This window comes from Onychomys torridus, chromosome 14 (assembly GCF_903995425.1).
Source record: "Onychomys torridus chromosome 14, mOncTor1.1, whole genome shotgun sequence".
In the NCBI taxonomy this organism is placed as follows: Eukaryota; Metazoa; Chordata; class Mammalia; order Rodentia; family Cricetidae; genus Onychomys; species Onychomys torridus.
The window spans coordinates 1-22,735 of NC_050456.1; the positions used below are offsets into that span (position 1 = coordinate 1).

General features: G+C 37.7%; 1 pseudogene; it reads left to right on the forward strand.

Moving 5' to 3' along the window:
• Positions 1-17,440: 17,440 nt before the first annotated feature.
• On the forward strand, positions 17,441-20,073 carry LOC118595615 (annotated as a pseudogene).
• Positions 20,074-22,735: the final 2,662 nt, after the last annotated feature.

Here is a 22,735-nt window from a genome sequence, read left to right on the forward strand (position 1 = left end):
AAAACAATTGGAATAACCTGGATTCTATCAGACCACCATGGTTTAAAGTTAGATTTCAACAACAACAAAAATTACAGAAACCCTAAAATCTCATGGAAACTGAGTAATACCCAATTAATTCACAAATGGGTTAAGTAAGAAATTAAAGACTTCCTAGAGATCAATGAAAATGAATACACCACATACCCAAACTTATGTCACACTATGAAGCAGTGTCAAGAGGGAAATTCATAGCACTAAATGCCCACATAAAGAAGTTGGAGAAATCTCACACTAGTGACTTAACAGCACACCTGAAAGCTCTGGAACATGAAGAAGCAAAGTCTCCCAGGAAGAATAGAAACCACGATATTATCAAATTCAGAGCTGAAATCAATAAAATAGAAACAAAGAGAACAATACAAAAATTAATGAAAAAAAGAGTTGGTTCTTTCTGAAAATCAACAAGATAGACAAGCCCATATCCAAACTAACCAAAAGACAGAGAGAGAGCATCCAAATTAACAAAATCAGAAATGAAAAGGGGAACATAACAACAGACAGTGAGGAAATCCAGAGAATCATCAGGTCATACTTCAAAACCCTCTATTACACAAAACTGGAAAATCTAAAGGAAATGGATAATTTCCTGGATGGGTACCACATACCTAAGTTAAATCAAGACCAGATAAACCATTTAAATAGTCCAATAACCCCTAAGGAAATAGAATCAGTCATTAAAAGTCTCCCAATCAAAAAAAGCCCAGGACCAGATGGTTTCACTGCAGAATACTACCAGATCTTCAAAGAAGACCTAATAACAATACTCTTTAAATTGTTCCACACAATAGAAGCAGAAGGAATATTACCAAACTCCTTCTATGAGGCAACAATTACCCTGATTCCTAAATCAAACAAAGATGCAACAAAGAAAGAGAACTACAGACTGATCTCCCTCATGAACATTGATGTAAAAATACTCAATAAAATACTGGCAAACATGACCTTGACCTTGATATCCTCCCTATGCTAATTCCCTGTGAGATTCCACCCTCCTGAATGCTTAAGGGAAGCTCCTTGTCTGTGTATCTAGCATATTGGGCATCAACAGCTTAGATGCAAGATTGTAAAACATCAGAAGCAGGGTTAGGGGTTTAGCGCAAGGCCCAGGGTTCGATCCTCAGCTAAAAAAAAACCTCAGAAGCAAACTTCTGCCTTCCCATTGTGCTGTAAGCCTATGTTTAAGACCTCCTTCCTCCTTCAATAAACAGCATTTGGCATTCAAAAACAAAAAGAAGAAAAGGGGGTCAAGATCATGATGGGGAAACCCACAGAGACAGCTGACTGGTACTAGTTGGAGCTCACTGACTTTGGACTGACAGCTCAGGAACCTGCATGGGTCTGACCTATGCCCGCTGAATGGGGATGACAGTTGTGTGGCTTGATCTGTTTGTGGGGTCCCTGGCAGCAGGGCCAGGACTTATCCCAGGTGCATGAACTGACTTTTTGGAACTCATTCCCTGTGGTGGGATACCTTGCTCAGCCTTGATACAATGGGGAGGGGCTAGGCTCTCCTTCAACTTGGTATGCCAGACTTTCTTGACTACCATGGGAGGCCTTACCCACTCTGAGGAGTGGATGGGGGTAGAGTGTGAGGGAGGTGAGGAGGCAGGAGAAGGGGAGGGAGTGGGAATTGGGGTTGGTATGTAAAATGAAAAAAGTCTTAATAAATAAGTATAAAATAAATACTGGCAAACAGACTCCAAGAACACATCAAAACAATTATCCACCATGATCAAGTAGGCTTCATTCCAGGGATGCAAGGGTGGTTCAACATATGAAAGTCTGTCAGTGGAGTAATACACCATACAAACAAACTCAAAGGAAAAAAAACACATGATCATCTCACTAGATGCAGAAAAGGCATTTGACAAAATCCAACACCCCTTCATGATAAAGGTCTTGGAGAGATCAGGAATACAGGGAACATACCTAAACATAATAAAGGCAATCTACAGCAAGCCAACAGCCAACATCAAATTAAATGGAGAGAAACTCAAAGTGATTCCACTAAAACCAGGAACAAGGCAAGGCTGTTCCCTCTCCCCATACTTATTTAATATAGTATTTGAAGTTCTAGCCAGAGCAATAAGACAACATAAGATTAAGGAGATACAAATTGGAAAGGAAGAAGTCAAACTTTCCCTATTTGCAGATGACATGATAGTATACATGAGTGACCCCAAAAATTCAACCAAGAAACTCATACAGCTCATAAACATCTTCAGCAACATAGCAGGATACAAGATCAACACAAAAAATTCAGTAGCCCTCCTATATACAATAGACAAACACGCTGAGAAGGAAATCAGAGACACATCACCCTTTACAATAGCCACAAATGATATGAAATACCTTGGGGTAGCTAACTAAGCAAGTGAAGGACCTATATGACAAGAACTTTAAGTCCCTGAAAAAGAAATTGAAGAAGATGTCAGAAAATGGAAAGACCTCCCATGCTCATGGATAGGCAGGATTAACATAGTAAAAATGGCAATCTTACCAAAAGCAATATACAGATTCAATGCAATCCCCATCAAAATACCAACACAATTCTTCACAGACCTGGAAAGAAAAATGCTGAGCTTCATATGGAAAAACAAAAACACCAGGATAGCCAAAAGAATCCTGTACAATAAAACGACCTCTGGAGGAATCATGATCCCTGACTTCAAGCTCTACTTAGAGCTATAGTAATAAAAACAGCTTGGTACTAGCAGAAAAACCAATATGTTGTTTACCAACGAAATCAAATTGAAGAACCTGACATTAACCTGCACACCTATGAACATATAATTTCTGACAAAGAAGCCAAAACCGTACAATGCAAAAAAAGAAAGCATCTTCAACAAATGTGCTGGCATAACTGGATGTCAATATGTAGAAGGCTGCATATAGATATCTGGCACCATGCACAAATGTTAAGTCCATGTGGATCAAAGACCTCAACATAAATCCAGTCACTGTGGACCTGATAGAGAAAGTAGGAAGTAGTCTTGAATGCATTGGTACTGCAGATTACTTCTTAAATATAACACCAGTAGCAGACACTGAGTGGAACAATTAATAAATGGAACCTCTTGAAACTGAGAGCAAAGGACAAGGTCAACAATACAAAGCAACAGCCTACAGAATGGGGAAAGGTCTTCACCAACCCCACATCTGACAGAGGGCTGATATCCAGAATATATAAAGAACTCAAGAAATTAGACATCAAAATGCCCAACAGTCCAATTAAGAAATTGGTTATAGAGCTAAACAGAGAATTCTCAACAGAGGAAGCTCAAATGGATGAAAGATATTTAAGGAATTGCTCAACATCCCTAATCATCAGGGAAATGCAAATCAAAATTACTCTGAGATACCACCTGTCAGAATGGCTAAGATCAAAAACACAGAAGACAGCTTATACTGGAGAGGATGTGGAGCAAGGGGAACTCCCTTTTACTGATGGTGGGAATGCAAACTTGTACAGCCACTTTGGAAATGGCACTTTCTTAGAAAATTGGCAATCAATCTCCCTCAAACGCAGCTATACCACTCTTGGGCATATACCCAAGGAATGCTCAATCATACCACAAGGGCATTTGCTCAGCTATGCTCATATCAGCATTGTTTATAATAGCCAGGACCTGGAAACAACCTAGATGCCCTTCAACTGAAGAATGAATAAATAAAATGAGGTACATATACACAATGGAGTGCTACTCAGCAGGGAAAAACAATGACATCATGAGGTTTGCAGGCAAATGGATGGATCTAGAAAAAATCATCCTGAGTGAGATAACCCAAACTCATAAAGACAAACATTGTATGTACTCACTCACAGATGGATACTAGATGTAAAGCAAAGGAAGACTAGACTGCTACTCACCACTCCAGGGAGGCTACTTAGTAAAGAGGACTCTAAAAAAGACACAGGGATCACCCATCAACAGAGAAATGGATGAGATCTACATGAGCAAACTGGACATGGGAGGTGTCATAAAGGGCAAGGGTAGTGGGAAAGAGATCTTAGGGGACCAGGAGATCCCAGCTGGATCAAGAACAGAGAGGAAGAACAAGGAAAGAGATACCATAATAAATGAAGACCCCATGGGAATAGGAAGAAGAAAAGTGCTAGAGAGGTCCTCAGAAATCCACAAAGATACCTCCACAATAGATTACTGGCAATGGTCAAGAGAAAGCCTGAACTGACCTACTCTGGTGATTGGATGGCCGAACACCCTGACTGTCATGATAGAACTTTCATTCAGTGACAGATGGAAGCAGATGCAGAGATCCATGGCCAAGCCCCAGGTGGAACTCTAGGAGTCCATTCAGTATGAGAGAGGAGGGATTATATGAGCAAGAGATACAGAGACCATGACTGGAAGAAGCAAAGGGACAAATAGCCAAACTAATGGAAATACATGAACTATGAACCAATAGCTGAGGAGCCCCCATGGAAATGGATCAGAGCCTCTGGGTAAGTGAGACAGTCAATTAGCTTTAACTATTTAGAAGGCCCCCAGGCAGTAAGACCGGGACGTGTCCTTAGTGCATGAACTGGCTTTTTGAAATCTAGGGCCTAATGGTAGGACACTTTGCTCAGCCTAGTTGAGGGCAGGGTAGGTGAGAGAAGGAAGGACAGGGGAATCTTTGGCTGATATGTAAAATTAAATTAATGACAAAATTTAAAAAGGAAGGTTAATAAAATGTGTTTCTTTACTGATAAAAAAAAAAGAAAAAGAAGGTTACCATACTATATCCTGCCATCAGAATTATGTTTCTTTGATACATGGAGCTACTATGAAGGAAATACTGTGTATTTAGAGGGATTTCATGGATTGCATTTTTACCATGAATTAAATCACTGATCATTATCACCTATCAAAGCAGACAAGAATAAATCCAAATTTTAAGTCATTTTCAAAGTTACAAAGTAGGTTGTAAGGGGGGAAAAGCTCTCTTTTTCTGAGTTCAGTGATGAAATACAGAAGTATTGTCTGAATGCTATCTTTCGGCCACTGTAATTTCATAACTGGTGTGAGATATCATCTGTGAACTCTAAAGACAATGGATAACTGACAGAACACTATTCTGTGACAAGATGTTTCAAACACCTGAATCTAATGCCTCCATTGATTACTAACTAATTATACAAATAAAAATATTTTATATATTCTGGATATCAGCCCTCAGTCCTTTGTTCTACAAAAAGCTTCTCAGTTTCAAGAGATCCAATTGATTGATTGTTTCTCTCAGTGTCTGTGCTACTGATCTCATATTTAGGAAGTGATCTCCAGTGCCCATGTGTTTGGATCAGGACCTCTGGATAGGTGAGACAGTTGATTAGCTTGAAATGTTTGGGAGGCACCCAGGCGGGTAGGATCTGGACCTGTCCTTAGTGCATGAGCTGGCTGTTTGGAACCTGGGGCCTATGCAGGGACACTTTGCTCAGCCTGGGAGGAGGGGAACGGACCTGCCTCAAACAAATCTACAAGGCTGAGCTGAATTCCCAGGGGAGTCCTTGCCCTGGAGGAGATGGGAATGGGGGGTGGGCTGGGGAGAGAATGGGGGGACAGGAGGAGTGAGGACAGGGAAATCCGTGGCTGATATGTAAATTTAATATGGATTAATATGTTCAATATTTTAAATTGGAAATTCTTATTATTCTATTAAGATTTTAAAAGCATATATTTTATATGAAAAATTTAGTGGTAAAGAGAATAAAACATGGCATTAGAACATTGACTAAGTAAGTTATAAAGGGAATATGATGATAACACAATTATTTTAGTCAATAAATAAAAGAAATTCTATATCATAATATATCCTAGGACACAAAGCTGATAATTGAGTGTTGTGAAACTTTAATGTCAAATTCCAGGTAAAAGCTTTTCTGTTTTTTTATTTTTTGGTTTTTCGAGACAGGGTTTCTCAGTGTAGCTTTGCGCCTTTCCTGGAATTCACTTTGGAGACCAGGCTGGCCTCAAACTCACAGAGATCTGCCTGCCTCTGCCTCCTGAGTGCTGGGATTAAAGGCGTGCACCTGGCTTTTCTCTCTTTTTTTTTTTTTTTTTTTTTTACCCATAGTTATTTCAGAGTGACCCTGGGTGAAGTAATGTCACTGTGAAAATAAATCTGTGAAAGGTTTTAATCTTGAGTCTCATGGCATAGTTTCATAATCTTAGTATTATAAATTGTATCATGGTAACCAATGGGAAAAGACGGTAAAGACTTTAGAGGGAAATGCATTGCCTTCATGATTCTTGAACACAAGCAAGTAGTTTTGTTTGTTTTTTTGTTTGTTTGTTTTTTTTAACCCAGATGAAGAATTACTTTTGTCTGTGACTACCCCACAGGTGCTGTCTTATATCCTCCATGGAACCTCATTTTGCTTTAATCACCCACCCAGAGAAAGAGAATGTCAGCTGTGCACAGCCTAAATTGAAAGGCCAACCTGACTCTCTTAGCTCCAGCACATAAATTTAAACACATAGCCAGTCTGTATTTAGACAGTCATGATGTGAGCCAAACAACCTACCTGCTGGCATGTATAAAAGTAGAACCTTCAGTTTTGTCTGCCTCTGGAAGGTCATGTTGTTCTACATTTTTGCTCTGTTATAGTACACAGAGTGAGCTTTTTGATCCTGCCTTCCAGTCTCTTAGCATGGTCGAAAATCTACAATCCTTTTCTTGCTTCAAAACCCAAAATATTATCAGGAAGGTGAAATTTTGGGATAAAGTTTTCTGAGAGGATCCAGAAGGAAAGGGAAAGAGTGATGGCTTTTTCTCAGGTAAATGTGTGTATGGAGGTGAGATTTGTTGCCTGTTCACCGACGAATGCTTCTTTTGTGCTGATCCCAAACTTTTATATTACCTCTCAGTTTTAAGAAAGCTTTATTTTTCTTTTTCTGATGCATTTGACAAGGTAAAGTTTTTTTTTTTAATGCTTGTCACATGTATGTGTGCTCCTTTCCACGGTTTTCTCATTTTATTTTTTCAAAATAAATTCTCTGCAATAATGCATAATATAAACATTTGATATACAAAAATATATGCATATCCATGTCCTACTGAAAATAGAATTAAGTCATCTTATATAGCTAAGAAAGAAACCATGCTTCCTGATCCTTTTGTCCAGGGATCTTTTTGCTCAATATAGACTGTTCTAAGAAAGAAGCACTATGAAAAGGGATGGAATGTCTTCCTGTAAATGGATGATGTTTAGAATATTATTTCTATGTAAGACATATTGTTTTATATAATAAGTTGAAGTTTTTAAATGTAATACAAACTTCCAAATAGAATTTTCCAGTCAAATGGTGGTATGAAATTAACCTATCATGCAATTTTTTTCTTCTGTTTACTGTACTCTTTTGTGACTAGGTTCAAAGAGTCTATTCCATCATGTCTCATTGCTAGCTACTAACCTTACAGTGAACTTGCAATGAACTTCTGTTGTGCTGACACCTGCTAACAGTCACTCCCCTGGGAGCTGATGCAATATTACATCCTATGGTTATTTAGTACATTTTTTTGAACAAATGAACTGAGGGAGAACTAGTTGGTAAAGTGTACATATATTTATGTGGATTTCACAAATAATCAAAGTTTCAACAAGGATACTTTGGGTGGTTGCAATTGAAGTCTCTTCATTAACAACCAAAAGTATTAAACTGCGTACAGGGATATCATTATTTAGATACAGCATTTGCAAGTGAATCCACAAGAAGCATATTCACTGTTTAAAATAAACTTAAATGAGAATCTAAACATGTATCTCACTGCAAAACTGTGAAATGGTGGAATTTTAGAATGAAACCTGGAAACTAAAGGAATGCCTCAATCGAGACAGTGGAGAGGTAACAAGTCCCTGCTGTGCATTGGGTGTAGGTGTGTATATTACTTACCAGTGTGAGAAATACTTTCTGCTGTGGCTACCCCTCAGATTCCACTCACTATTTCAGATACAGTTGTCAGTTATTTTTTAATGAATGATCTCAGGGAATGGAATGTGAGGAATGGGTCACTACAACTTCTTACAGCTGTGTTAAGATATAATTCAATATGCCTGTGCACAGTTTAAAGGCGGGCAGTGAAGCCTCATACCCGAGTTGTAGAGATTTCCATGATCTGAAGGAATAATGGACCCTCACAAAGCAGGAAAGGAGAAACTAAGTTTTCATGTTTGTAAAAGTTTATGGTTTCTGCATATCTGCTGTGGCACAATTCACTGATTGGGGACATTTTATTCCTGATTTATGATTTCTATGTGTGTTCTCAGGGAATGCAGGTACTGTTGCCTTTGCACACAGAATAGTGTCAGAAAGATTAAACTTTAACATTAACTTTCTGACAGGATCCATAAAGATGGGGAAGGACAGATGTCATGTTCTCAGGTAAATTCATGTACAAGGATGGGACAGGTTGACATTACACACATAAATGCTTCATTGCAAAACTCTCAACCTAAAACTATAGTTGCTCACTATAAGAAAAAAATATATTTATGTATTCTTTTATATCTTTAATAACTGTCTTTTATGTTCTATATCCTGCTTTCCACTCTTTCCTGCCTCTTATTTTCAAGTATGACTTACGTACATGAGTTTTTGACTTGAAATTTTTACAAATTTTCTGGTATTAGAGATGAATGTGGAAACTCAATTTCTACTGAGGACAAATTCAGACATTATTTGTCACTGAGAAAAGGTGCATATTTCATTAAATGTTTAGATTATGGGCACTTAGATCTCATGAAAAAGTCACAACATCCTCCCTCTTAGTATATAACATTTGAAAATTACAAATTGATTAATGATAACACAGAGAGTTCTTTAGTTAAATAGCCTTTTCTGTGGCAAATAAGGACTCAATTCATCATAACAAAAAATAATTTTCACTTCAGAGTCCATTGGCATTCAAGGATGTGGCCATCTATTTCTCCAAGGAGGAATGGGAATGCCTGGACACATCTCAGAGGGATTTGTACAGAGAAGTCATGTTGGAGAACTACAGCAACCTGGTTTCTGTAGGTGAGAATAAATTCTTCCATGATTGCTGCTAAGCTCTAGTTATGTCTAACAACTTGTGTTAGTAGTTTGAATTGTTTTCTGTCAATGAATCCCAGCTCCCAATTATTACTAGATATTGGTGAGTGTCATATTTATTGAAAATTTTCTTATTCTAAATGGTCTTTTAATTTAGCAAGGACTCCAATCCCAAATTGGTTTTTTTAGGCAGTCATTCAGTGGCAATTATGTGTGAATACAGTCTGATTCCCACAGTTTTATTTATGTAATGGGGTAATATAAGGAAAGTAGAATGCATACACAATTAAAATTATAGATTTCTTAAAAGTCTACAACACCTGTCAAGTATGTACTAATAAGACTCCACTACTGAGTCTTTCCTTATGTAACTTCATATCCAATGAGTACAAGCCTTTGCTAGAGTCTAACTCTCGTCCCCATCATGTAAATAATATGTCTGTTCTAATTCACAGGCCTTTCTGTATCAAAACCAGAGCTAGTCACCTGCCTGGAACAGAATAAAGAACCCTGGATTGAACACAGAGGAAGTAGAAGACAGAGAACCAGGTAAGGTGGAAGGAAACAATGGTTATGTGTAGAGTACAAAACAAGATGCAAACCATAACTGCAGTGGGATTACCACAGCTCCTCACTAGAAGCAATGCCTAAGAATTTCATTTACAATAGTACACTAGGATACAGCACATAGAAAATTTTACATAATTTCCCTCATTTCATCAAAATAGTGATTAGATGAAATTTAGTATGCCAATAGCAATTTGACATGTATGTGGGACTTTATTTTGTTTTCCAATAAATGTCTGATATTTTCTCATGTATGTCAGTGATTTTAGAGTTTTTCTGATTTTTTAACATTTTTATATTATATCTGGATTATTTTTTCTTTCTTTTACCTCCTTGCATACCATCGTTGTACCACACCAATCCAATGTCATAATTTCTGCACCACATCTCTATCAAAGAATGAACAGAAAATATATAAAAATCAAGGAATATTTGGACTGACCAACTGTTTCTGAACACAAGACTAGCAACCTAAACTCTACAGAAAATATAGAGACCAAAATCTTAAAAGCTAGCATCCACAAATTTGAGAAAATTGCAGTATTTGTCTTTCTGATTTAAGTCACTTAGAATAATTTTTTTTTCATTTCCATTCATTTACCTAAAATATTTATAATATTAGAAACAAATGGATGAATTTCTTAGCATATAACCTAACAAAAATAAATCAAATGACATAAACAATTTATCTTGTCACCTGTTCTGAAATTGAATGATAGGAACAATTAAAAAAAAAACTTAAGAAAGCTAGAGGGATTCAGAACAGAATCCCACCAGATAAGTAGAGAAAAACTAATACCAATAATTTTCCAATTATATGACAAAATGGAAACTTTCAATTTCAAGAACACCTCAAAATAATTATCTACTAGAATCAAGGTTGCTTCCTCCAAGAGATGCTAATGGGAATCAACGTAAGTAAATCAATACATGTAATACATTAGAGCAGACTATAAGAATGAGACCTAATGATCTCATCATTAAATGCAGAAAAGGCTTTTGACAAAATACAATCTCCCTTCATTACAAAAATTAAACAGTAAGAGGGACTTATCTTCATTTAACAGATTAAGTTTATTGTATATATTTACCAACATAATCATTCTAAATGGAGAAAACTCAAAACAGTTTTCCTATAATTGGGAAAATAAAGGATACTCACTCTCTGTATAACTATTCTATGTTCTGCTTGAAGTCTTAAATGTCAGTCTATGATAATAGGACGTTCAAGAGGATACATAAAGGAAAGAAAGAAGTCATAGTATCCTCATTACACATAATATTTATTTTATACCAGAAACTTTAAATCTAGATTCTTATGCTTTGTGCTAAGGTTGTTGCTAATCTCTGGTTCTTTTGTGTGGTATTGTCAGCCTGGAAGTCATTACTTCCTTTATGTATTACATATTTATGTGGTGTATAATTACAGGAAAATATAAAATAATATATATTCTTGAGGAATTAACAGACAACCTTGGTGTTAATTGTACCTCAATCTTCCTTCACCATTCTACCAACTTCTCTTCCATTATAACTGAAGAACCATCCTGAATTTTTGTTTCCCGATTAATAGTGTCCCTATATCTCAAATCCCTAATCAAAGAGCTAATGACACCTAGTAAATGGTGTAACAAGGAAAATGATCCTCTGTCATGGGTTATCCCCATTGCTGCTTGACTAATGCAAAATGGTTACAACTGAAATGGACTAACATTTTGAAATTATATATAATTTGTGTATATTTATATTTAAAAGTATATACATAAATATATAACAGTAACAATTATCAACTGGGGGTTATATTATTTATTTGGAGATATGAGAAGAGTTAGAGGAAAAGTGACTGTGATAAGCTTAAAATAAAATGATATAATAATATTTAAATTTAATTTACAAAAATTGTGTATTTCACATATAAACTCTGAGTTCTGATATTTTGCTTTGAAATAGAATACTACATTTCAGTCTACTTTGAAAATATAAATTTTATTATGTAGGTCTTTTATCAATTTGTTGTTGTTTTTTGTGACAGAGTTTTTCTGTGTAACTGCTGAGGGTGTCCTGAAACTTGCTCTGTAGTTTATGTTGGCCTCAAAATCAAAGAGATTTACCTGCCTCTGCCTCCTGAGTGCTGGGGCTAAAAGCATGAGCAACTGCTGCCCAGCTTGTTTTTTTGTGTGTTTTTGATTCCAAACATATTAGAGATCTAAGACTCTTTGGAAAAATAACATAGATTATTAAACACTCTGGCCATTATTCATATTCTGCATTTAAGTCAGTGAAGAACAGTTTAAGAAAAAGCCAGACTGTGATTCCCATTGATGGGCCATCTGGGGTGGTTCTATCAGTTAGTTATGCTAGGACAGGAGATACTGAGGCCAAGATCAAGATTTGCTTTGGTGACAATTAGTTTTACAGTGAAAAAACATATCCACCTTCATGTCACACAAGGTCACATTTGCTCTATTGGCACTCTATCTTTCCTAGATATATAATTTATTTTTCTCACTTTTCTCCTTTTTTGAGACAGGGTCTGTAACTGTATAGCCCTGATTGTCCTGAAACTGAATATGTAGATCAGGCTAGCCTCATAACCATAGAGATCCACTGGCCATTGGCTTCCAAATGCTGAGATGAAAGGCCAGTCTTTTATAAATTTAAGATACACTTAGGTATCTGAAGAAATAAAGCCTTAAAGAATTATCAGTGTGATTGTGGAAATTTTGAAACATTCTCTCCTAAGGTCCATAAAGCTCTGTGGACCTGACAGACATATACTTTTTTCATGATCATTTTATTGTTTTTTCCATGAATAACTACATATTAATATACATTAATAAACATTAATCATAGAAAATCTACTTAGGATATTTTTCACTTATATCATTTTATCATTTATGTGTTTAGAAAAGCACTTTTGTTTTGATCTAAATTGGTAATACAATTTGCAAGTAAACAGAATATATTTACTAATGGCTACTAGTTTCATTTCACATTCTAAGAATTATGTTTACAGTTGTTGGTTACATTGTAAGTAAACTGCAAAAATTCTGGGTTTGGTGCCCCGGGTTTCGGCACCAAATATAAGGAAACAAACTGCAAAAACTCTGGGTTTGGAGTCCTGGGTTTCAGCACTAAAATGTTAGTCAGTTGATGGCTGAAACTGCAAGGAGACAGTTCAGCCCTAGAGGGCAAAGTATCACAGACACCTTGAGCTACTCAGAACAAGAGCTCTGCCCTGAAGGTGTCCTGGACACCTAAAGCTGTTTAGCACAGCTGTGATGGCTGGGAATGCAAAGAAACAGCCCAACCTTGGAAAGGAAGGTTTTCTGACTTCTCGGGAGAATCAGGCCTGGAATTGCTTCAGCAAGGAAGGGTATCCTGACTCTTCAGGAAAGTCAGGGTATACCTGGTGCGATGGGGGATGGTCTCCCTGCAGGACACAGCAATCCTGCTCCTCTCCTGGAGAGCCACAATCTCTGGCTCAGTGTTACCAGCTCTTTCTCACTCAGTCCACTATGGGACGTCCCAGCAAGGCTCTTCTGCTCAGCTCCCCCTTGCTCAGTCCACTATGGGATGTCCCAGCAAGGCTTCTCTGCTCAGCTCCCCCTTGCTCAGTCCACTATGAGATGTCCCAGTTAGGCTCCTCTGTTCAGCTCCCCCTTGCTCAGTCCACTATGGGACATCCCAGTTAGGCTCCTCTGTTCAGCTCCCCCTTGCTCAGTCCACTATGGGACATCCCAGTTAGGCTCCTCTGTTCAGCTCCCCCTTGCTCAGTCCACTATGGGACATCCCAGCAAGGTTCTTCTGCTCACCAGTCAATGAAGGTCTTCACCCAATACTCTTTTGAGAAAGAGGTTTATTTGGGAAGGAGGAGTCCAGGAGAGTAGCTGCCTCTACCAGGGTGGAAAGAACAGTTCACAATTCACTGGGCTGGGTGGTTTATATAGGATGTCTAGGGGGCAGAGTCAGCTGTGATTAGTTAATTTATTTTCTGCCCAGGGATTGGCCAGTTTTGTGAGCAAGAGGCAGAGATGACCCTGATTTCAGTGCCAAACTGTGTTTCTTTCGCTGGCCTTTCTTGGCTTTTTGACACAACCTCTGAGGCCAGGGCACATTTCTTTCACTGACTCTGACTCTAGGGGCCAAGAGTGTTATTTTGGTACTAGTTTCAGAGTCAGTGCATATTTCTTGGGTTCTAGGTTTGGGGTTGAAGTGTTCATTTCTCTGGCTCAGGTCCCAAACACAGGCTGTGTTTCTTTCCCTGGCCCTGGGCCCTAGGGCCAGGATTCTGCTGTCCTGCTCTGTGATTGGTTGGTTTCACAAGTCAGTTGGACAGGGGCAGAGATGGCTCTGATCTAAGCTAAACTGTGTTTCTCTCACTGGCTTTACCTGAGCCATCCTTCCCTAATTCTGGGCTCCAGGGTCAGGGTGGGTTTCTCTAGCTAGCCCCTTTTCTCTACATACATGACATGCTCAAAAAGGATCTGTTCAAATTTTACATATTATACAATACAAGTTCATGAAATGACCTTGTCCATGTCCATCATTTTGGGATTTTCATTCCTTATGGAAGAAGTGCTGAAGATTTGTATTTCCTCTTTTTGCTACTTCCCACATATTGGTGTCATTTTATGTAAAAGTTTCTATGTTATTTTTGTCTAAATCTATACAGGTAGATAATAATTGCTCTTCATTTCTTCCAGCTCTGTTTTGTTGTCTCATTCATGAGTTGTTCCCAACAAAGCGTACACAGGATCCTTGCCAAAGAAAAATATCAGGAAAGTTTGGATGTAATAGCCTTGGTGAATTACACATAAGGAAGTTCTGGGCATGTAGATCAGACAATGAAGAGCCTGAATCACGTGCTGATAGAAATGATCTTTATGTAGCACCGATCACTGGCATTCCTGATAGAATAGATGAAGAAGTTCCAGCCTCTTCTCAAAAATCTCATTCTACATCATTTCCAATCAGATGCTGCAATTTCCTTTCAAATATTCAAAATGACTCAAGCCACAGTGAAGGGAACCAATCAAAATCCAAAGCATGTAGACACTATTTCACCCATCCTTCAAAATTTGAGTGGAATCCAAGATGCAGTATTAGACAAAAATATAAGAAATTTGGGAGGAGTTACAGGAGGTGTTCAGACCTCTTTAAAATTAATGTTTTTATACTGGAGAAAAAATATGCAAATGTAAAATATGTGGAAAGCTTTTTTCTAAGTTATCAGTACTTAAGCAGCATTACAAAATCCATATGATAAAAGAATCATACAAATGTCCAGAGCATAACATGTTCCTTTCAAATGCATCGAAATATAGAGCTCATTGTAAAATTCACAGTGAAAAGAATGCTTTCAAATGTACAGAGTATGGCAACTCCTATGCCCATGGCTTTTCTGTTCATCTTCCTCAGAGAACTGATGCTGGAGAAAAACCTTTCAAATGTGAAACATGTGGCAATTCTTTCTCTCAGAGTTCAACACTTCATTTTCATCAGAGGAAAAAATGTAGAGAAACCTCATACATATAAAAAATGTGGCAAGTCATTTAACAAGGCCTCAAATTTTAAAGTTCATCAGAGGATCCACACTGGATATTAACCTTACAACTGTAATATATGTGAGAAGTTCTTTACTCAGAGATCAACACTTCATGTTCATAAAAGAATACACACTGGATTGAAGCCTTACAAATGTATAGAATGTGGAAAGTCCTTTACCAGAGACTCAACATTTAAAATGCATCAAAGATTACATACTGGGGTGAAAACTTACAAATGTAATGTATGTGGAAAGTCCTTCATTGTACACTCAAAACTTAAAGTTCATCAAAGAATACACACTGGAGAAAAACCTTACAAATGTAATGTATGTGGAAAGTCCTTCATTGTACACTCAAAACTTAAAGTTCATCAAAGAATACACACTGGAGAAAAACCTTACAAATGTTCAGATTGTGGCAAGTCCTTTACTAAGAGCTCAAACCTTCATGTTCATCAAAGAACACACACTGGAGAGAAACCTTATAAATGTTCAGATTGTGGCAAGTCCTTTACTAAGAGCTCAAACCTTCATGTTCATCAAAGAACACACACTGGAGAGAAACCTTACAAACATTCGGATTGTGGAAAGTACTTTACTCAAAGCTCAAGTTTTCAAATTCATCAAAGAATACATACAGTATTAAAACCTTAGAGATGTAAAGAATGTGACAAGTTCTTTATGCAGATCTCACATCTTCAAAGACAACCCAATGTCCACACAGGAGGGAAACATTACAGATGTAAAAAATGTGGCAAGTCCTTTACCAGGGACTCAACACTTCAAGTCCATCAAATAATCCAAAATGGAGAAGAAAGATAAAAAAAAAAATACTGATCATGACAAGTCCTTTGCCCATGATTCACATGTTCAAGGCCACTAAAGAACCAATGAAGGCAGAACCCTTAAAATTATAATGAATGTCTTATGTGTTAAGTACTTTTCCCATGGATTATCTCTGCATAAACTCACTAAAACCATACATTGGAAAAAACTTGCAAATACAAAGCATGTGGGAAAACCTTATCTGGGTTTTTAAATCTTGAAGATCATCACATAATCCATATTAGAGAGAACCCGTACAATATCAAGAATGTGGTAAATGTTATGCAGTCCTCAAATATTCAAGCCTAACAGAGTATCACTAATGGGAATAAGCTTGACATATTTACATAATTAAAAAAATCTTTACAAGAAGCTCAAAACTTAGAACATGTCAGAAAATTCATAAAAGAAACAAACTCAATTGGTATGTATTACCTCAGTACTCATGCAATATAAGGATTCTCTACAATATGGCTAGTGGAAGGAAATCTTTAGCAAATATTCAAACCTTACTCAAGCATTATGCTTCTGTGATTTTAGAAACATTTTACCAAGAAATAAAATTTATGTTCACAAAAGTTCCTTGGAAGACAATCTACATATATAGCAATGTATTAAACAGAATAACACAATAATCAAGCATTAAAATGACATAGAATTAATATGACAAGATATGAAAGAAATAATAATTTAAAATGTGAAGACTTATGACAGAATAATTTTATGGATAACTGTATCAAGTCAAAAATCACTATATAATTTTCTGCATATTTTATGGTACAGGATATTGATCCTAGACTGCCATAGCTTCTATATAAATATTTTATGTAGCTAATATTTGAATTTTATGGATTGTTTTTATACTCCAATCAGTCCTCAATTTTTCTAAATTGTCAATAAAAATTATGTTCAATTTCTGCTGCTTTGGAATGTTGAATATTCATTTCATACTGATATTGTGTAATTAATGCCAGTTACTGTATTACAGAAAATGTCCAAAAAAGTGTTTCCTAAAAATACAAAGTAGATTGTTTTAGGAAAACTATAACAGATTCAATCATTGGAAGTATATATAGGGAACAAAATAGGGCCTGAGTAGGTCTGTGTGTGAACTAGAGCTGTTTACATGGGCAGAGCTAGATTAAAGACCATAGACACAGACACACACACAAAGGCAGACAAACTTCCCCTCATCACTTGAGCCTTAGAACATTACAAATCCTCCTGTCATCTCATGAGGATATTAATAGTTTGAGAAAAACTCTCCACCATAATTTGCTCTTTTCAAATGTTTAGGCCTCAACGATTTAAGGCTAAAGAGACTGGGGAGTCAGAAGAGTCGCCAGCCAGGAGGAGAATGAGTCAGACACACGAAATGGGATAGAGCTCCCAGCTGTTCCTGCTGCCATTCCTTTGCTCAGACATGGACTCTAACCCTCTAAAACTGTGGTATCATGGAAAACTCAACAGAACCATAGCAGAAGAACGTCTCAGGCAGGCAGGGAAATCTTATAAGACAGAGTGATCGGAGGCCGTGGTCCTATGTACTTTCATTTCTTAGCCAGACAAATGTTGTCAACCATTTTAGGATTATTGCAATGTGTGGAGATTACTACATTGGTGAAAGGCATTTTTCTTCACTCTCAGACCTAATAGGTTATTACAGTCATGTTTCTTGTTTACTTAAAGGAGAAAAATTACTCTATCCAGTTGCACCACCAGAGCCAGTAGAAGACAGAAGACGTGTTCGAGCCATTCTCCCCTACATGAAAGTACCAGACACTGATGAAATTAGTTTCTTAAAAGGAGATATGTTCATTGTTCACAATGAATTAGAAGATGGATGGATGTGGGTCACAAATCTAAGAACAGATGAGCAAGGCCTTATTGTTGAAGACCTCGTGGAAGAAGTGGGCCGGGAAGAAGATCCACATGAGGGCAAAATATGGTTCCATGGGAAGATTTCCAAACAAGAAGCTTATAATTTATTAATGACAGTTGGCCAAGTCTGCAGCTTTCTTGTGAGGCCTTCAGATAATACTCCTGGTGATTATTCCTTGTATTTTTGGACCAATGAAAATATTCAGCGGTTTAAAATTTGCCCAACACCTAACAACCAGTTTATGATGGGAGGCTGATATTATAACAGTATTGGGGACATCATAGATCACTATCAGAAAGAACAGATTGTTGAAGGCTATTATCTTAAGGTACCTGTACCAATGCAGGATCAAGAACAAGTACTCAATGATACTGTGGATGGGAAGGAAATCGATAATACAATTCGTCGTAAAACAAAGGATGCCTTTTATAAAAACATAGTTAAGAAAGGTTACCTTCTGAAGAAGGGCAAAGGAAAATTTTATATTTTATCTTAGAGGGCAGTGACGCCCACCTAATTTATTTTGAAAGTGAAAAACGAGCTACAAAACCAAAAGGTTAATCGATCTCAGTGTATGTTCTGTCTATGTTGTTCATGATAGTCTCTTTGGCAGGCCAAACTGTTTTCAGATAGTAGTTCAGCACTTTAGTGAAGAACATTACATCTTTTACTTTGCAGGAGAAACTCCAGAACAAGCAGAGGATTGGATGAAAGGTCTGCAAGCATTTTGCAGTTTACGAAAAAGTAACCCAGGGATATCTAGTAAATGCCTTTGTCAGGTCAGCAGCCTTATTTTACATATTGAAGAAGCCCACAAACTCCCAGTAAAACACTTTACTAATCCATATTGTAACATCTACCTGAATAGCGTCCAAGTAGTGAAAACTCATGCAAGGGAGGGGCAAAACCCAGTGTGGTCAGAGGAGTTTGTCTTTGATATCTTCCTCCTGACATCAATAGATTTGAAATCACACTTAGTAATAAAACAAAGAAAAGCAAAGATCCAGATATCTTATTTATGCATTGCCAGTTGAGCAGGTTACAGAAAGGACATGCCACAGATGAATGGTTTCTGCTCAGCTCCCATATACCATTAAAAGGTATTGAACCAGGATCTTTGCATGTTCGAGCACGATACTCTATGGAAAAAATCATGCCAGAAGAAGAGTACAGTGAATTTAAAGAGCTCATACTACAAAATAAACTTCATGTAGTCTAGGCTTTATCACATGTATGTGGACAAGACCGAACACTACTGGCCAACATCCTACTGAAGATTTTTCTTCATGAAAAGCTTGAATCATTGTTGTTATGCACACTAAATGACAGAGAGATAAGTATGGAAGATGAAGCCACTACCCTATTTTGAGCTACAACACTTCCTAGTACCTTGATGGAGCAGTATATGAAAGCCACTGCCACACAATTTGTTCATCATGCTTTGAAAGACTCAATTTTAAAGATAATGGAAAGCAAGCAATCATGTGAGTTAAGTCCCTCAAAGTTAGAGAAGAATGAAGATGTGAACACTAATTTAGCACACCTATTGAACATACTTTCTGAGCTTGTGGAGAAAATATTCATGGCTTCAGAAATATTCCCACCGACACTGAGATATATTTATGGGTGTTTACAGAAATCGGTTCAGTGTAAATGGCCTACAAATAACACCATGAGAACAAGAGTTGTTAGTGGTTTTGTTTTTCTTCAGCTTATCTGTCCTGCTATCCTGAGTCCACGGATGTTTAATATCATTTCAGATTACCCATCTCCTATTGCTGCAAGGACACTGACATTAGTGGCTAAGTCTGTGCAAAATTTAGCAAATCTTGTGGAATTTGGAGCCAAGGAACCTTATATGGAAGGTGTCAATCCATTTATCAAAAGCAATAAACATCGCATGATCATGTTTTTAGATGAACTTGGGAATGTACCTGAACTTCGGGACACTACAGAACATTCTAGAACTGACTTGTCTCGTGACTTAGCAGCCCTGCATGAGATCTGTGTAGCTCATTCAGATGAACTGAGAACACTCAGTAATGAGCGTGGTGCACAGCAGCATGGACTTAAAAAGCTTTTGGCTATAACTGAACTGCTTCAACAAAAACAAAACCAGTATACAAAAACCAATGATGTCAGGTAGCAGCCTGGTGTTCTGCATGGATTCAGCACGTCCAATGTGGTAATTCACATCACTATGTCTCCTTTGCTCTTGCCAAAAGAAAAAAGAAAGAAACAAGAAAGGAAAGAGAGAGAGAGAAAGTAGCACACCTTTCCATATTCCAGTGATGTGTGAGCTATGCAAACAAAAAAACCAAGATTCTGCTGGCAAGTAACTGCCAGTACCTTTGTAAGCTATCTGTGCGGAATATTTGCACTTTTTCCACATGGAATCTTTACCAAACTCTGAGCCTTGGTGTACAGATCAACTTTCACAAGAGAAAAAAAAGCTATGTCTTGAACTTTGAAAATATATTTTCAGTATATCCAATTGCCAAAGTTTTACTGTCTCTTGGAAAATGAACTATGAAATCAACTGACAAGAAAAATGCATCCTATTGACAACAGAATTTAACTGGGTTGCAGACTGTTCTTACTGTAATTTTGTCCTTCTTACGATTATGACCATTTGACTGTTCACTGAATTTATTTGTATTTACAGTTTCCAGAGTTTGACATTGTAATAGGAACAATCTTGCTGTATACTTTCTAAAAATACTGTGCTATTATTCTTCCTGCAACTGTAAAAGACAATATATAGAATGGATGAATCTATGCTCATCAGCTTTATTTTTTAAACATACCACTTATTTTGTTGGAATTGTCAAAGACTGTATTTAGATCTCATGGTTTTGTTAAAATGTTTACAAAAGTAAATAGTTTAAATTCAATAAATATTATTGGTCATTGTACCAATCAATGCATGTTAAAAAAAAAGAGAGAGAGAGACTGAAAGTACTAAGATGAGCCAAGCATGAGTATGTGCATAGCTCTAGATAGTAACCCTGCCTTTCTATTATCACCATGCAGTAAATCTTTAACTCCTTTAAAACTTAGGTATTACTGACACAAAGCTTCTCAGGTATTGTGGTTTCACCCCAGAGAACTGAGAACACCTGATCCCAGCTTTCTTTGGCCCCAGTGTTATATCTGTCTGCATTTTCTTCATTCTCACACCAATCTACTGCTCTCTGTCACTAGAGCCATACTGGACAGTAAAGCAAAATTCAAACAACAAAGATAGACAGGAAGAGACAGGAGAGGCAAGACTGCACACACAGCACAGCACACAAAACCGCTGGCACTGCTCCTCTTCAAAGCCAAGCCTGAAGTTGGTGACCAGAAGGACCTGCATCACTTCTGACTGGCAGGTCACCATGTGTCACATTGCCCACCTATCAGTACTATGCTTTTCATAAGAAGAAAACTGAACCTTTATGGCACACCAGGCCTGAATGTTGGTTGTGCTCCTGTAATGCCCCCTTGAGCAGCTGGTTAGAGGCCTGTTCTTTGATATAGGGGTGGGTCTAGTGTCTGGTTGTAAATTAGGAGTGTCTCCTTTCTTTGGAGTCATATACCTGGACAATCTTGGTGGAGAAATGTATATCCTACCATCCTAAGTTCTAACAGGTCTCATTAGGATATACTTGTCTTTGAGGTACTTTAGAGGTAGTCATCCTTTAGCTAAATTTTTTCTGTGATTTACCATCTCCTAAGCATTGAGAAAATTCATTATACCACCAATTCCCTTCTTCAACATCACAGGAAGTAGAGTGCTACTTCCTTTCCATAAGACATATCATTTACAACTTGTACAAAATTAAATACAAATGAATCTTTCACCTGAATGTTAAATGTGAGGTGCAGAATATCTAGAAGATACTAGAAAAACTAAGCCTCTATGAATTTGGTGATCTGCTTCCCTGGATGTACCAAAAGCATGTTGACCTATACTACAGTTTCCACACACAGCTCCCTGCTCCCAATGCTGTGCACAGAGGGAGCTCATGGAGTAAAGTTATTCAGAGGCAGGCACCTGGGTCCAGGGAGTTACAAGAACCACATGGTACCTCCACAGGACACGAATTCTGTCTGCTCACTCCCACTAAACCCCAGAGAGCAGAGCCACACCAGCTCCAGAGGCTCATCATCCACTTTTCCCATCAGGGGACAACACCCCCTTGGTAACCATGCCATTGCAGATTGCCCATGTTCCCCTCTCAGCTCCTTGCAGGAACAATCCCAGAATGATGCACAAAAGCACTGAAGCCCACTCTGCTACAAAGCTGAGCTAGTATTCTGGCCCCAGCAAGAGCCCTCCAACAATTCTGACTGGCAGGTCAGACTGGAGGCCCTTATTGTCTCGTGAAGCCTGATACACTTGTAATCCCTGCACTTCTTGAGACATAGAAGGATCAGAGGTTCAAGGATTCAAATGAGGTCAAGGTCATTCTGGGATATCAGAGATCTTGTCTCAAAAAATCTAAACTAAGCCAGGTGGTGGTGTGTAGATGCAATTCTAAACAGTCTTATTAAATAAGAAACACAGAGCCAAATAAAGAATTAAAAGCCCAAGAAGTCAGAGCACTAGCAAATAGCCTTTAGCTTACCAGCTGCTGCCATCCTTCCCCTGAGAAAAGACTTACCTCATGTGTGTCTTTTTACTAACTTTCTGTTCAGCCTTCTCATTGGTTCTAAACCCAACCACATGACTTCTTCATCACTGCGGGTCTATACAGACCTCAGGTTTCTATGGTTGGTACTTGGATTAAAGGCGTATGTCTTCAAGCTGGCTATGTCCTTGTGATCAGATTAAGGGCATGTGCTACCACT